The sequence below is a fragment of the Halichoerus grypus genome, chromosome 8, assembly GCF_964656455.1.
Source record: "Halichoerus grypus chromosome 8, mHalGry1.hap1.1, whole genome shotgun sequence".
Lineage (NCBI taxonomy): Eukaryota > Metazoa > Chordata > Mammalia > Carnivora > Phocidae > Halichoerus > Halichoerus grypus.
This window is the reverse complement of record NC_135719.1, coordinates 30,663,967-30,676,425: the sequence shown is the minus strand read 5'-3', so window position 1 is coordinate 30,676,425 and position 12,459 is coordinate 30,663,967. Positions and strand designations below refer to the sequence as shown.

The following is a 12,459-nucleotide window of genomic DNA, read 5'->3' as shown; positions in this document are numbered from 1 at the left end:
GGGCACACTGGTCAGGGACTGCAGTGCTGGACTAACACACCTTGAAGCCGGGGCCAGTGGCCAGCAAGTGGCCGCCGCGACGTGGACAGGGAGGGGTAGGGTGCCCATAACCCATGAACCATGACCGGATTTCTCGGAACACAACCAGTGGCTAAGGCCGTGCGCCTTCCTGGAGTAACAGCGCCAGCGGTCCTTCCCGGTCTGCGCCATTCCTCGCCAGGGCAAGAGCCAGCACCGAGGCACCATTTGCACCCTGTGCCGACAGCACAGGCGGCCCCGTGTGGCCTCTGTGGGCGTCCACTGGGAGACACTCAGGCGCTGTCGAGTGTAGCTGCCTCGCCTCGAGCCTCTGCCCTCGGGCTCCTACACCGAGGGGCGCTCCACGGATGTCACCAGGCCAAAGGGCACGGGAGGGATCGCCGCTTCCCTGGCCCGTGGCTCTCCTCTGCACCCATGGGAGCTGCCGCAACCAGGCTCCACCGCACACACTGCCAGGACCTCTGCCTGAAGCGCCACCCTGGCGCACTCTGTTGCGGGCCACGCACGCTCACAGCCTGTGCCAACGCCGGGCAATGGGACTCCTACGGCTGGCATACCACTGCCCGACACGCCACCAAAGCCCGGGCACAGCCCTGAGGACCTCTGCGCTGTGAACACCCAGCTAAGGAGGGGAAATGCCTCGCAGACCCGGAGCCCTCCGTGAGGCTCTCCGATGCAGAGGCCCTTGGGAGCTGCTGGTGCTGGTGCTGGTGCCGGGGCTGGTGCTGGTGGTGCCGGGGCTGGTGGTGCCGGGGCTGGTGGTGCCTGTGACAGTGTGACCGAGGGGAAGCTGTCCCTCACTCCTACCTTCCCTGGGGGAGACAACGTGCTGGACCTCAGTTTCGATGAGAACGACGGTAGGGAGTTCTCACTCATTTTGTTCAGCTTTTCCAAGGAATGCAGAATGAGGGAGTCATCATCGATCCGAGCACATTCTGGGCTGCCTGGCACATCGAACGAGGCCGGCTGGGCCCGGCTCAGAGGTTTGAGCCGATGGCCTCAGTGCCCGCCAGCAGCCTCGACCGTCCAGAGCCAAGCCACTGAGCAAGAGGAAAGCTCCATCCTCTCTTGGAGCCACACCCCTCACGCCAGCAGGCAAACGCGGACTGGCAGGCTCTCAGGCGGGCAAAGGAAATCCTACAGCCAACGCCTCCGCCTGAGACGATGGAAGGCTTACCGGCTTAGCGATGCATCCGCAGGGTGCCCACCCTGGGCTGGACAACACTTCTTCCGGGCACCCGGCCAACCTCCATGCATCCAAGGACAGGAAAGCCTTCTTCTCTGGGCCAACAGCGAGCCCGGCGTGGACACCGAACCTGAGAAGTGGGGACAAAGGGCACACATGTGTGACAAAAGGATCCAGGTACTCAGGTCTCCAGACAGCTCAGAATGCATCCGGGGGGCAGCCTCGCATCTGCCTGTCCTGTCCCTCTGTCCCACAGGCAGGGCTGGGTGCACCTGGGCAAGAGGCCCCGTGCGCAACTCTGCAGGGCCATGGGCGTGAGAGTCTGTGTGGCAGTGGGAGTCAGTTTGGGAGTGTGTGAGTGTGTGCGGAAGGGGAGTTTGGGTGGGTGTGGACGGGGGCTTGTAACTGTCTGTAGTTCGTGTCTGTTTCGTGTGGGCATGGCTGTGTGGGGGGCGGGTCTGTGCGTGTCTGGTGGGCGGTGGGCATGCGTGTCAGTGGTCATGTGTGGAGGCCTCAGCTCCTGGAAGAACCTGCCCAGTACGTGGAAACCTGGCCTCACGTCCTGCCACACAACGGCATGAGATCGGTGCCCTGAATCTCCACTCGCCCGTTTGACCCTTTGGGGCGGCTGAAAATGGCCCGAGGCTCCCCATCTCAAAGTCACTCTGGCAAAGCATGGCACACTGTCTTTACCTACATCCGCTTCCGACCCGAAACGCGACGTCGACGTGGGCTGGCTCAGCCCACTAGGTGTCCCACTGTGACTGCACCTCACCACCCGCCGGGAAAACCCAAGGGCCCATGGGAATGCTGACAGCCCTGGGATGCCGGGGGCAAGTCCAACAAAGACCAATGCACTACGGAGGGGAGGGTTCCTGGACTCCAGGCCTGGCACCGTGGCCTGCGCACTCGGCCTAAACGCTCTAGCAAGACAGGCAGCTCAGCCCTTGGCAAGCAGTGCCCTGCCCCGCCGAGGGCCAGCGTACCAGTGGACTGAACCCAGGGCCCATTCCCACTGAGGGCACTGGCGGGTCCACGGCCAGTGGCTTCGTGGGCCCTTGCCTCCGAGGAAATGTGCAGTCATCGGCGACCCTGTCCACTGCCGCGTCTTCGTGCCTGCACTGGCACATCCCCCAGCCAGAGTTGTCCACCTGGACTCACAAGTACGGTGCAGGGAACCTCAGCGAGGACACCCACAAGGGCAGTGGATGGTACAGTCCGCCACCCTGTGGGATGCAAGGAAGTGCTCCTCACTAGACACAGGAACAGCACCAGGGTCTCCGTGGATCTCTACACCTGCCGCCACGATGGCGACAGACACGAGGAAAGGAAGACAGCTCCATAGCCCAAGGAGAGCTGCACATTTGACCAGCTCCCCAAGCGGCCAGGGCACTGCACCTGGCTGCCATCAGCGCACACAGGGCCTGCCCTTCCCTGCCTGGAATGTAGGGTAGCAAGGAGAGGTCTCAATCCCACCCCCCAAAGCAGGATTGGGGTTCCCGTGGCTCCCAGTCAAAGGGACACTCCCAGGAACACACCTTCACCTCAGGAGCTGCGGGCCCAGGGAGACAAGGTCTCCCCAACACAGGGGGCTAAGCAAAGTGCCGCAGGCATTGCCAGTCTGCGCATCATCGCCTACGCACCCCTTTGAGAATCAGGGAAGATGCCCTAGAGCACCGTTCCTTGGACCCGGAGACCGCAGGGGCACACCGGTCAGGGACTGCAGCGCTGGACCATGGCACCTTGAAGCCGGGGCCGGTGGCCAGCAAGTGGCCGCCGTGATGTGGACAGGAAGGGGTAGGGTGCCCACAACCCATGAAACCATGGAAGGATTTCTCGGAACACAACCCGCGGATAAGGCCGTGCGCCTTCCCATATTCACCGCGTCAGGGGTCCTCCCCAGTCCCCGCCATTCCTGACCAGGGCAAGAGCCAGCACCGAGGCGCCATTAGCACCCTGTGCCGACAGCACAGGCGGCCCCGTGTGGCCTCTGTGGGCGTCCACTGGGAGACACTCAGGCGCTGTCGAGTGCAGCTGCCTCGCCTCCTGTCTCTGCCCTCGAGCTCCTACACCGAGGGGCGCTCCATGGACGTCACCAGGCCAAAGGGCACGGGAGGGATCGCCGCTTTCCTGGCCCGGGGCTCTTCTCTGCACCCATGGGAGCTGCCGCAACCAGGCTCCACTGTACACACCGCCAGGACCTCTGCCTGAAGCGCCACCCTGGCGCACTCTGCTCCGGGCCACGCACTCTCACGGCCTGTGCCAACACCGGGCAATGGGACTCCTATGGCTGGCATACCGGCTGCCCGACACGCCACCAAAGTCCGGGCACAGCCCTGAGGACCTCTGCGCTGTGAACACCCAGCTAAGGAGGGGAAACGCCTCGCAGACCCGGAGCCCTCCGTGAGGCTCTCCGATGCAGAGGCCCTTGGGAGCTGCTGGTGCTGGTGCTGGTGCCGGGGCTGGTGCTGGTGGTGCCGGGGCTGGTGGTGCCGGGGCTGGTGGTGCCTGTGACAGTGTGACCGAGGGGAAGCTGTCCCTCACTCCTACCTTCCCTGGGGGAGACAACGTGCTGGACCTCAGTTTCGATGAGAACGACGGTAGGGAGTTCTCACTCATTTTGTTCAGCTTTTCCAAGGAATGCAGAATGAGGGAGTCATCATCGATCCGAGCACATTCTGGGCCGCCTGGCACATCGAACGAGGCCGGCTGGGCCCGGCTCAGAGGTTTGAGCCAATGGCCTCAGTGCCCGCCAGCAGCCTCGACCGTCCAGAGCCAAGCCACTGAGCAAGAGGAACACTCCATCCTCTCTTGGAGCCACACCCCTCACGCCAGCAGGCAAACGCGGACTGGCAGGCTCTCAGGCGGGCGAAGGAAATCCTACAGCCAACGCCTCCGCCTGAGACGATGGAAGGCTTACCGTCTTAGCGATGCATCCACAGGGTGCCCACCCTGCGCTGGACAACACTTCTTCCAGGCACCCCGCCAAGCTCCGTGCATCCAAGGACAGGAAAGCCTTCTTCTCTGGGCCAACAGCGAGCCCGGCATGGACACCGAACCTGAGAAGTGGGGACAAAGGGCACACATGTGTGACAAAAGGATCCAGGTGCTCAGGTCGCCAGACCGCTCAGAATGCATCCGGGGGGCAGCCTCGCATCTGCCTGTCCTGTCCCTCTGTCCCACAGGCAGGGCTGGGTGCACCTGGGCAAGAGGGCTGTGTGCAACTCTGCATGGCCACGGGCGGGAGAGTCTGTGAGGCTGTGGGAGTCAGTGTGGCAATGTGTGTGAGTGTGCGGAAGGGGAGTTTGGGTGGGTGTGGACGTGGGCTTGTAACTCTCTGTAGTTCGTGTCTGTTTCGTGTGGGCATGGGTGTGTGGGGGGCGTGTCTGTGCATGTCTGGTGGGCGGTGGGCACACTTGTCAGTGGTCATGTGTGGAGCCCTCAGCTCCTGGAAGAACCTGCCCAGTACGTGGAAACCTGGCCTCACGTCCTGCCACGCAACGGCACGAGATCAGTGCCACTAAATCTCCACTAGCCGGTTTGAGCCTTTGGGGCGGCTGAAATAGCCCGAGACTCCCCATCTCAAGGTCACTCTGGCAAAGCACGGCACGCCGTCTCTACCTACACCCGCTTACGACGTGGTCTCGGTCAGCCCGCTAGGTGTCCCACTGTGACTGCAACTCAGTGCCCACTGGCAAAACCCAAGGGACCATGGGAATGCTGGCAGCCCTGGGATGCTGAGGGCAAGCCCGACGAAGACCAACGCACTAGGGAGGGGAGGGGCCCTGGACACCGGGCCAGGTGCTGCGACCTGTGCACTTGGCCCACACGCCCTCGCGAGACAGGCAGCTCAGGCCTTGGCAAGCGGTGGTCTACCCCGCCGAGGGCAGGCGTACCAGTGGACTCAACCCAGGGCCCATTCCCACTGAGGGCACTGGCGTGTCCACGGCCAGCGGCTTCGTGGGCCCTGCCTCTGAGGAAATGTGCAGTTACTCGGCGAACCTGCTCACGGCCGCGTCTTTGTGCCTGCACTGGCACATCCCCTAACCAGTGATGTCCACATGGACTCAGACATCCGGCACAGGGATCTTCAGCAAGGACAGCCACAAGGGCTGTGGACAGTATAGTCCACCTCCCTGTGGGGTGCAAGGAAGGGCCCCTCGCTCAACACAGGAACAGCATCATGGTCTCCGTGGATCACCACGCCCGCCGCCATGATGGCAACAGTCACAATGAAAGAAAGACAGCTCTGGAGCCCCAAGAGAGCTGCACGTTTGACCAGCTCCCCAAGTGGCCGGGGCGCTGCTCCTGGCTGCCATCAGCGCACACAGGGCCTGCCCTGCCCTGCCTGGCACACAGGGTACCAAGGAGAGGTCTCGATCAAGCCCCCCAAAGAAGGATTGGGGGTTCCAGGCTCCCAGTCAAAGGGAACCTCCTGGGAACACACCTTCACCTCAGGACCTGTGGGCCAAGGGAGACAAGTTCTCCCTATCCCCGTGGGGCTAAGAAAGGTGCCGCAGGCACGGCCAGTCTGCGCATCATCGCCTACGCACCCCCGCGAGACTCAGGGAATATGCCCATAGAGCGCACTCCTTGGACCCGGAGACCACAGGGGCACACTGGTCAGGGACGGAAGCGCTGGACCAAGGCACCTTGAAGCCGGGGCCGGTGGCCAGCAGGTGGCAGCCACGATGTGGACATGGAGTGGGTAGGGTGCCCACAACCCACGAAACCTTGGCCGATTTTCTCAGAAACAACCAGCGGCTAAAGCCATGCGCCTTCCCGGAATCACCGCACCAGTGGTCCTCCCCAGTCCCCGCCATTCCTGGCCAGGGCAAGAGCCAGCACCGAGGCGCCATTTACACCCTGCGCTGACAGCACAGGCGGCCCCGCGTGGCCTCTGTGGGCGTCCACTGGGAGACACTCAGGCGCTGTCGAGTGCAGCAGCCTCACCTCATGGCTCTGCCCTCAGCCTCCTACACCGAGGGGCGCTCCACAGACGTCATCAGGCCAAAGGGCACGGGAGGAATTGCCACTTGTCCGACCCGGGGCTCTCCTCTGCACCCATGGGAGCTGCCGCAACCAGGCTCCACCGCACACACCGCCAGGACCTCTGCCTGAAGCGCCACCCTGGGGCACTCTGCTGCAGGCCACGCACTCTCACGGCCTGTGCCAACGCCGGGCAATGGGACTCCTATGGCTGGCATACCACTGCCCAACACGCCACCAAAGTCCGGGCAGAGCCCTGAGTACCTCTGCGCTGTGAACACCCAGCTAAGGAGGGGAAACGCCTCGCAGACCCGGAGCCCTCCGTGAGGCTCTCCGATGCAGAGGCCCTTGGGAGCTGCTGGTGCTGGTGCTGGTGCCGGGGCTGGTGCTGGTGGTGCCGGGGCTGGTGGTGCCGGGGCTGGTGGTGCCTGTGACAGTGTGACCGAGGGGAAGCTGTCCCTCACTCCTACCTTCCCTGGGGGAGACAACGTGCTGGACCTCAGTTTTGATGAGAACGACGGTAGGGAGTTCTCACTCATTTTGTTCAGCTTTTCCAAGGAATGCAGAATGAGGGAGTCATCATCGATCCGAGCACATTCTGGGCCGCCTGGCACATCGAACGAGGCCGGCTGGGCCCGGCTCAGAGGTTTGAGCCGATGGCCTCAGTGCCCGCCAGCAGCCTCGACCGTCCAGAGCCAAGCCACTGAGCAAGAGGAAAGCTCCATCCTCTCTTGGAGCCAGACCTTCACGCCAGCAGGCACACGTGGACTGGCAGGCTCTCAGGCGGGCGAAGGAAATCCTACAGCCAACGTCTCCGCCTGAGACGATGGAAGGCTTACCGTCTTAGCGATGCATCCGCAGGGTGCCCACCCTGGGCTGGACAACACTTCTTCCGGGCACCCGGCCAACCTCCATGCATCCAAGGACAGGAAAGCCTTCTTCTCTGGGCCAACAGCGAGCCCGGCATGGACACTGGACCTGAGAAGTGGGGACAAAGGGCACACATGTGTGACAAAAGGATCCAGGTGCTCAGGTCGCCAGAACGCTCAGAATGCATCCAGGGGGCAGCCTCGCATCTGCCTGTCCTGTCCCTCTGTCCCACAGGCAGGGCTGGGTGCACTTGGGCAAGAGGCCCCATGCGCTAGTCTGCATGGCCACGGGCGCGAGAGTCTGTGTGGCCGTGGGAGTCAGTGTGGGAGTGTGTGAATGTGTACTGAAGGGGAGTTTGGTTGGGTGTGGACGTCGGCTTGAAATCTGTAGTTCGTGTCTGTTTCGTGTGGACATGGGTGTGTGGGGGGCGGGTCTGTGTGTGTCTGGTGGGCGGTGGGCACGCGTGTCGGTGGTCATGTGTGGAGGCCTCAGCTCCTGGAAGAACCTGCCCGGTACGTGGAAACCTGGCCTCACGTCCTGACACGCAACGGCACGGGATCGGTGCCACTGAATCTCCACTCGCCCGTTTGACCCTTTGGGGCGGCTGAAAACGGCCCAAGACTCCCCATCTCAAAGTCACTCTGGCAAAGCATGTCACGCCGTCTCTACCTACACCTGCTTACGACCCGGGATGCGATGTCAATGTGGTCTCGGTCAGCCCACTAGGTGTCCCACTGTGACTGCACCTCAGGGCCCGCCGGAAAAACCCAAGGGCCCATGGGAATGCTGGCAGGCCTGGGATGCCGGAGGAAGCCCGACAAACACCAATGCACTAGGGAGGGGAGGGGCCCTGGATCCCAGGCCAGGCGCCGCGGCCTGCGCACTCGGCCCAAACGCCCTCGCGAGATAGGCAGCTCAGTCCTTGGCAAGTGGTGCCCCGCCCCGCCGAGGGCCAGTGTACTAGAGGACTGAACCCAGGGCCCATTCCCACTGAGGGCACTGGCGGGTCCACGGCCAGTGGCTTCGTGGGCCCTGCCTCCGAGGAAATGTGCAGTCATCGGCGACCCTGCCCACGGCCGTGTCTTTGTGCCTGCACTGGCTCGCCCCCAGCCAGAGTTGTCCACCTGGACGCGCACATCAGGCGCAGGGATTTTCAGCGAGGACACCCACAAGGGCAGTGGACAGTACAGTCCACCACCCTCTGGGATGCAAGGAAGGGCCCCTCCCTCGACACAGGAACAGCACCATGGTCTCTGTGGATCTCTACAACCGCCGACATGATGGCAACAGAAATGAGGAAAGGAAGACAGCTCTGTAGCCCAAGGAGAGCTGCACATTTGACCAGCTTCCGAAGCGGCCAGGGCGCTGCTCCTGGCTGCCATCGGCACACTCAGGGCCTGCCCTGCCCTGCCTGGCACGCAGGGTAGCAAGGAGAGGTCTCGATCCTGCCCCCCAAAGCAGGATTGGGGGTCCCCTGGCTCCCAGTCAATGGGACCCTCCGGGGAACACACCTTCACCTCAGGAGCTGCGGGCCAAGGGAGACAAGGTCTCCCTTTCCCCGTGGGGCTTAGCAAGGTGTCGCAGGCACGGCCAGTCTGCTCATCGTCGCCTACACACCCCCTCGAGATTCAGGGAATATGCCCATAGAGCGCGCTCCTTGGACCTGGAGACCGCAGGGGCTCACCAGTCAGGGACTGCAGCGCTGGACCAAGGCACCTTGAAGCCGGGGCCAGTGGCCAGCAGGTGGCAGCCGCAACGTGCACCAGGGGTAGGGTGCCCACAACCCATGAAACCATGGAAGGATTTCTCGGAACACAACCAGCGGCTAAGGCCGTGTGCCTTCCCGGAGTCACCGCACCAGCGGTCCTCCCTGGCCCCGCCATTCCTGGCCAGGGCAAGAGCCAGCACCGAGGCGCCATTTGCACCCTGCACCGACAGCACAGGTGGCCCCATGTGGCCTCTGTGGGCGTCCACTGGGAGACACTCAGGCGCTGTTGAGTGCAGCGGCCTTGCCTCGAGCCTCTGCCCTCGGGCTCCTACACCAAGGGGCGCTCCACGGACGTCACCAGGCCAAAGGGCATGGGAGGGACCGCCGCTTCCCCAGCCCGGGGCTTTCCTCTGCACCCATGGGAGCTGCCGCAACCAGGCTCCACCGCACACACCGCCAGGACCTCTGCCTGAAGCGCCACCCTGGGGCACTCTGCTGCGGGCCACGCACTCTCACGGCCTGTGCCAAAGCCACGCAATGGGACTCCTACGGCTGGCATGCCAGCTACCCGAAATGCCACGAACGCCTGGCCACAGCACTGAGTACCTCTGCGCCATGAGCACCCAGCTAAGGAGGGGAAACGCCTCGCAGACCCAGAGCCCTCCGTGAGGCTCTCCGATGCAGAGGCCCTTGGGAGCTGCTGGTGCTGGTGCTGGTGCTGGTGCCGGGGCTGGTGCCGGGGCTGGTGGTGCCAGAGCTGGTGGTGCCGGGGCTGGTGGTGGTGCTGGTGCTGGTGCTGGTGCTGGTGCTGGTGCTGGTGCCGGGGCTGGTGGTGCCAGAGCTGGTGGTGCCGGGGCTGGTGCTGGGGCTGGTGCTGGTGCTGGTGCTGGTGCCGGGGCTGGTGGTGCCGGGGCTGGTGGTGCCTGTGACAGTGTGACCGAGGGGAAGCTGTCCCTCACTCCTACCTTCCCTGGGGGAGACAACGTGCTGGACCTCAGTTTCGATGAGAACGACGGTAGGGAGTTCTCACTCATTTTGTTCAGCTTTTCCAAGGAATGCAGATGAGGGAGTCATCATCGATCCGAGCACATTCTGGGCCACCTGGCACATCGAACGAGGCCGGCTGGGCCCGGCTCAGAGGTTTGAGCCGATGGCCTCAGTGCCCGCCAGCAGCCTCGACCGTCCAGAGCCAAGCCACTGAGCAAGAGGAAAGCTCCATCCTCTCTTGGAGCCACACCCCTCACGCCAACAGGCACACGTGGACTGGTAGGCTCTCAGGCGGGCGAAGGAAATCCTACAGCCAACGCCTCCGCCGGAGACGATGGAAGGCTTACCGTCTTAGCGATGCATCCGCAGGGTGCCCACCCTGCGCTGGACAACACTTCTTCCGGACACCCAGCCAAGCTCCGCGCATCCAAGGACAGGAAAGCCTTCTTCTCTGGGCCAACAGCGAGCCCGGCGTGGACACCGGACCTGAGAAGTGGGGACAAAGGGGACACATGTGTGACAAAAGGATCCAGGTGCTCAGGTCTCCAGACAGCTCAGAATGCATCCGGGGGGCAGCCTCACATCTGCCTGTCCTGTCCCTCTGTCCCACAGGCAGGGCTGGGTGCACTTGGGCAAGAGGCCCCGTGTGCAACTCTGCAGGGCCACGGACACGAGAGTCTGTGTGGCCGTGGGAGTCAGTTTGGGAGTGTGTGTGAGTGTGCGGAAGGGGAGTTTGGGTGGGTGTGGACGTGGGCTTGTAACTCTCTGTAATTCGTGTCTGCTTCATGTGGGCATGGGTGTGTGGGGGGCGTGTCTGTGCATGTCTGGTGGGTGGTAGGCATGCGTATTGTTGGTCATGTGTGGAGGCCTCAGCTCCTGAAAGAACCTGCCCGGTACGTGGAAACCTGGCCTCACGTCCTGCCATGCAACAGCACAAGATCGGTGCCACTGAATCTCCACTCGCCCGTTTGACCCTTTGGGGCGGCTGAAAATGGCCCAAGACTCCCCGTCTCAAAGTCACGCTGGCAAAGCATGGCACGCCGTCTACACCTGCACCCGCTTCCGACCCGGGACGTGACGTCGACGTGGACTCGGTCAGCCCGCTAGCTGTCCCACCGTGACTGCACCTCAGTGCCCACTGGCAAAACCCAAGGGCCCATGGGAATGCTGGCAGCCGTGGGATGCCAGGGGAAGCCCAACGAAGACCAACACACTATGGAGGGGACGGGCCCTGGATTCCAGGCCAGGCGCCATGGCCTGCGTACTTGGCCCAACTGCCCTCGCGAGACAGGCAGCTCAGCCCTTGGCAAGCGGTGACCTGCCCTGCCGAGGGCCAGCGTACCAGCGGACTGAACCAAGGGCCCATTCCTACTGAGGGCACTGGCGGGTCCACGGCCAGTGGCTTCGTGGGCCCTGCCTCTGAGGAAATGTGTAGTCATCGGCAACCCTGTCCACGGCCGCGTCTTCATGTCTGCACTGACACATCCACCAGCCAGCGTTGTCCACCTGGACTCGCACGTCTGGCGCAGGGATCTTCAGCGAGGACACCCACAAGGGCTGTGGATGGTACAGTCCACCACCCTGTGGGATGCAAGGAAGGGCCCCTCGCTCGACACAGGAACAGCACCATGGTCTCTGTGGATCTCCATGCCCGCTGCCACAATGGCGACAGACATGAGAAAAGGAAGACAGCTCCATAGGCCAAGGAGAGCTGCACGTTTGACCAGCTCCCCAAGTGGCCAGGGTGCTGCTCCTGGCTGCCATCGGCACACTCGGGTCCTGCCCTGCCCTGCCTAGCACACAGGGTAGCAAGGAGAGGTCTCGATCCCGCCCCCCAAAGCAGGATTGGGGTTCCCCTGGCTCCCAGGGGACCCTCCCGGGAACACACTTTCACCTCAGGGGCTGCGGGCCCAGGGAGACAAGGTCTCCCCATCTCTCTGTGGCTAAGTAGCAACCAGGCTGCACTGCACACACCGCCAGGACCTCTGCCTGAAGTGCCACCCTTGCGCCACCTGCTCCAAGCCAGCGCTCTCAGGGCCTGTGCCAATGCCACGTAATGGGACTCCTACGGCGGGCAGGCCGGCTGCCTGACACTCCACCAAAGCCCGGCCATGGCCCTGAGGACCTCTGCACTGTGAACACCCAGCTAAGGAGGGGAAATGCCTCGTAGACCTGGAGCCCTCCGTGAGGCTCTCCGATGCAGAGGCCCTTGGGAGCTGCTGGTGCTGGTGGTGGTGCTGGTGCCGGGGCTGGTGGTGCCGGGGCTGGTGGTGCCTGTGACAGTGTGACCGAGGGGAAGCTCTCCCTCACTCCTACCTTCCCTGGGGGAGACAACGTGCTGGACCTCAGTTTCGATGAGAACGACGGTAGGGAGTTCTCACTCATTTTGTTCAGCTTTTCCAAGGAATGCAGGATGAGGGAGTCATCATCGATCCGAGCACATTCTGGGCCACCTGGCACATCGAACGAGGCCGGCTGGGCCCGGCTCAGAGGTTTGAGCCGATGGCCTCAGTGCCCGCCAGCAGCCTCGACCGTCCAGAGCCAAGCCACTGAGCAAGAGGAAAGCTCCATCCTCTCTTGAAGCCAGACCCCTCACGTCATCAGGCACACGTGGATTGGCAGGCTCTCAGGCGGGCGAAGGAAATCCTACAGTCAACGTCTCCACCTGAGATGATGGAAG

At 63.3% G+C, this 12,459-nt stretch overlaps 1 protein-coding gene and 5 non-coding genes across 8 annotated transcripts in view; all 6 read right to left on the bottom strand.

Annotated features, from left to right (window-relative positions):
• The window catches only part of LOC118525539 (uncharacterized), a 101,247-nt gene that overhangs the window by 76,917 nt on the left and 11,871 nt on the right, over window positions 1-12,459 (bottom strand). Inside the window, exons 1-5 of one of the 3 annotated variants that reach the window (XR_013450316.1) lie at window positions 12,096-12,191; window positions 10,127-10,265; window positions 7,054-7,192; window positions 4,146-4,284; window positions 1,217-1,355 (exon numbers count right to left, since the gene is read on the bottom strand). The gene's annotated coding sequence lies outside the window, so the exon portion shown is untranslated. Of the gene's footprint in view, window positions 1-1,216; window positions 1,356-4,145; window positions 4,285-7,053; window positions 7,193-9,757; window positions 9,974-10,126; window positions 10,266-12,095; window positions 12,192-12,459 lie in introns of those variants that run through there. The other 2 variants (XR_013450315.1, XR_013450317.1) reach the window with 2 other exon arrangements.
• Window positions 871-965, bottom strand: LOC118548047 (small nucleolar RNA SNORD116). The gene has a single exon (XR_004923414.1). It is a non-coding gene; the product is annotated as a small nucleolar RNA SNORD116 (small nucleolar RNA).
• LOC118548050 (small nucleolar RNA SNORD116) lies at window positions 3,800-3,894 on the bottom strand. Its single transcript, XR_004923417.2, has one exon. It is a non-coding gene; the product is annotated as a small nucleolar RNA SNORD116 (small nucleolar RNA).
• LOC118548048 (small nucleolar RNA SNORD116) lies at window positions 6,709-6,803 on the bottom strand. Its single transcript, XR_004923415.1, has one exon. It is a non-coding gene; the product is annotated as a small nucleolar RNA SNORD116 (small nucleolar RNA).
• On the bottom strand, window positions 9,782-9,875 carry LOC118548066 (small nucleolar RNA SNORD116). The gene has a single exon (XR_004923430.1). It is a non-coding gene; the product is annotated as a small nucleolar RNA SNORD116 (small nucleolar RNA).
• On the bottom strand, window positions 12,120-12,214 carry LOC118548049 (small nucleolar RNA SNORD116). The gene has a single exon (XR_004923416.2). It is a non-coding gene; the product is annotated as a small nucleolar RNA SNORD116 (small nucleolar RNA).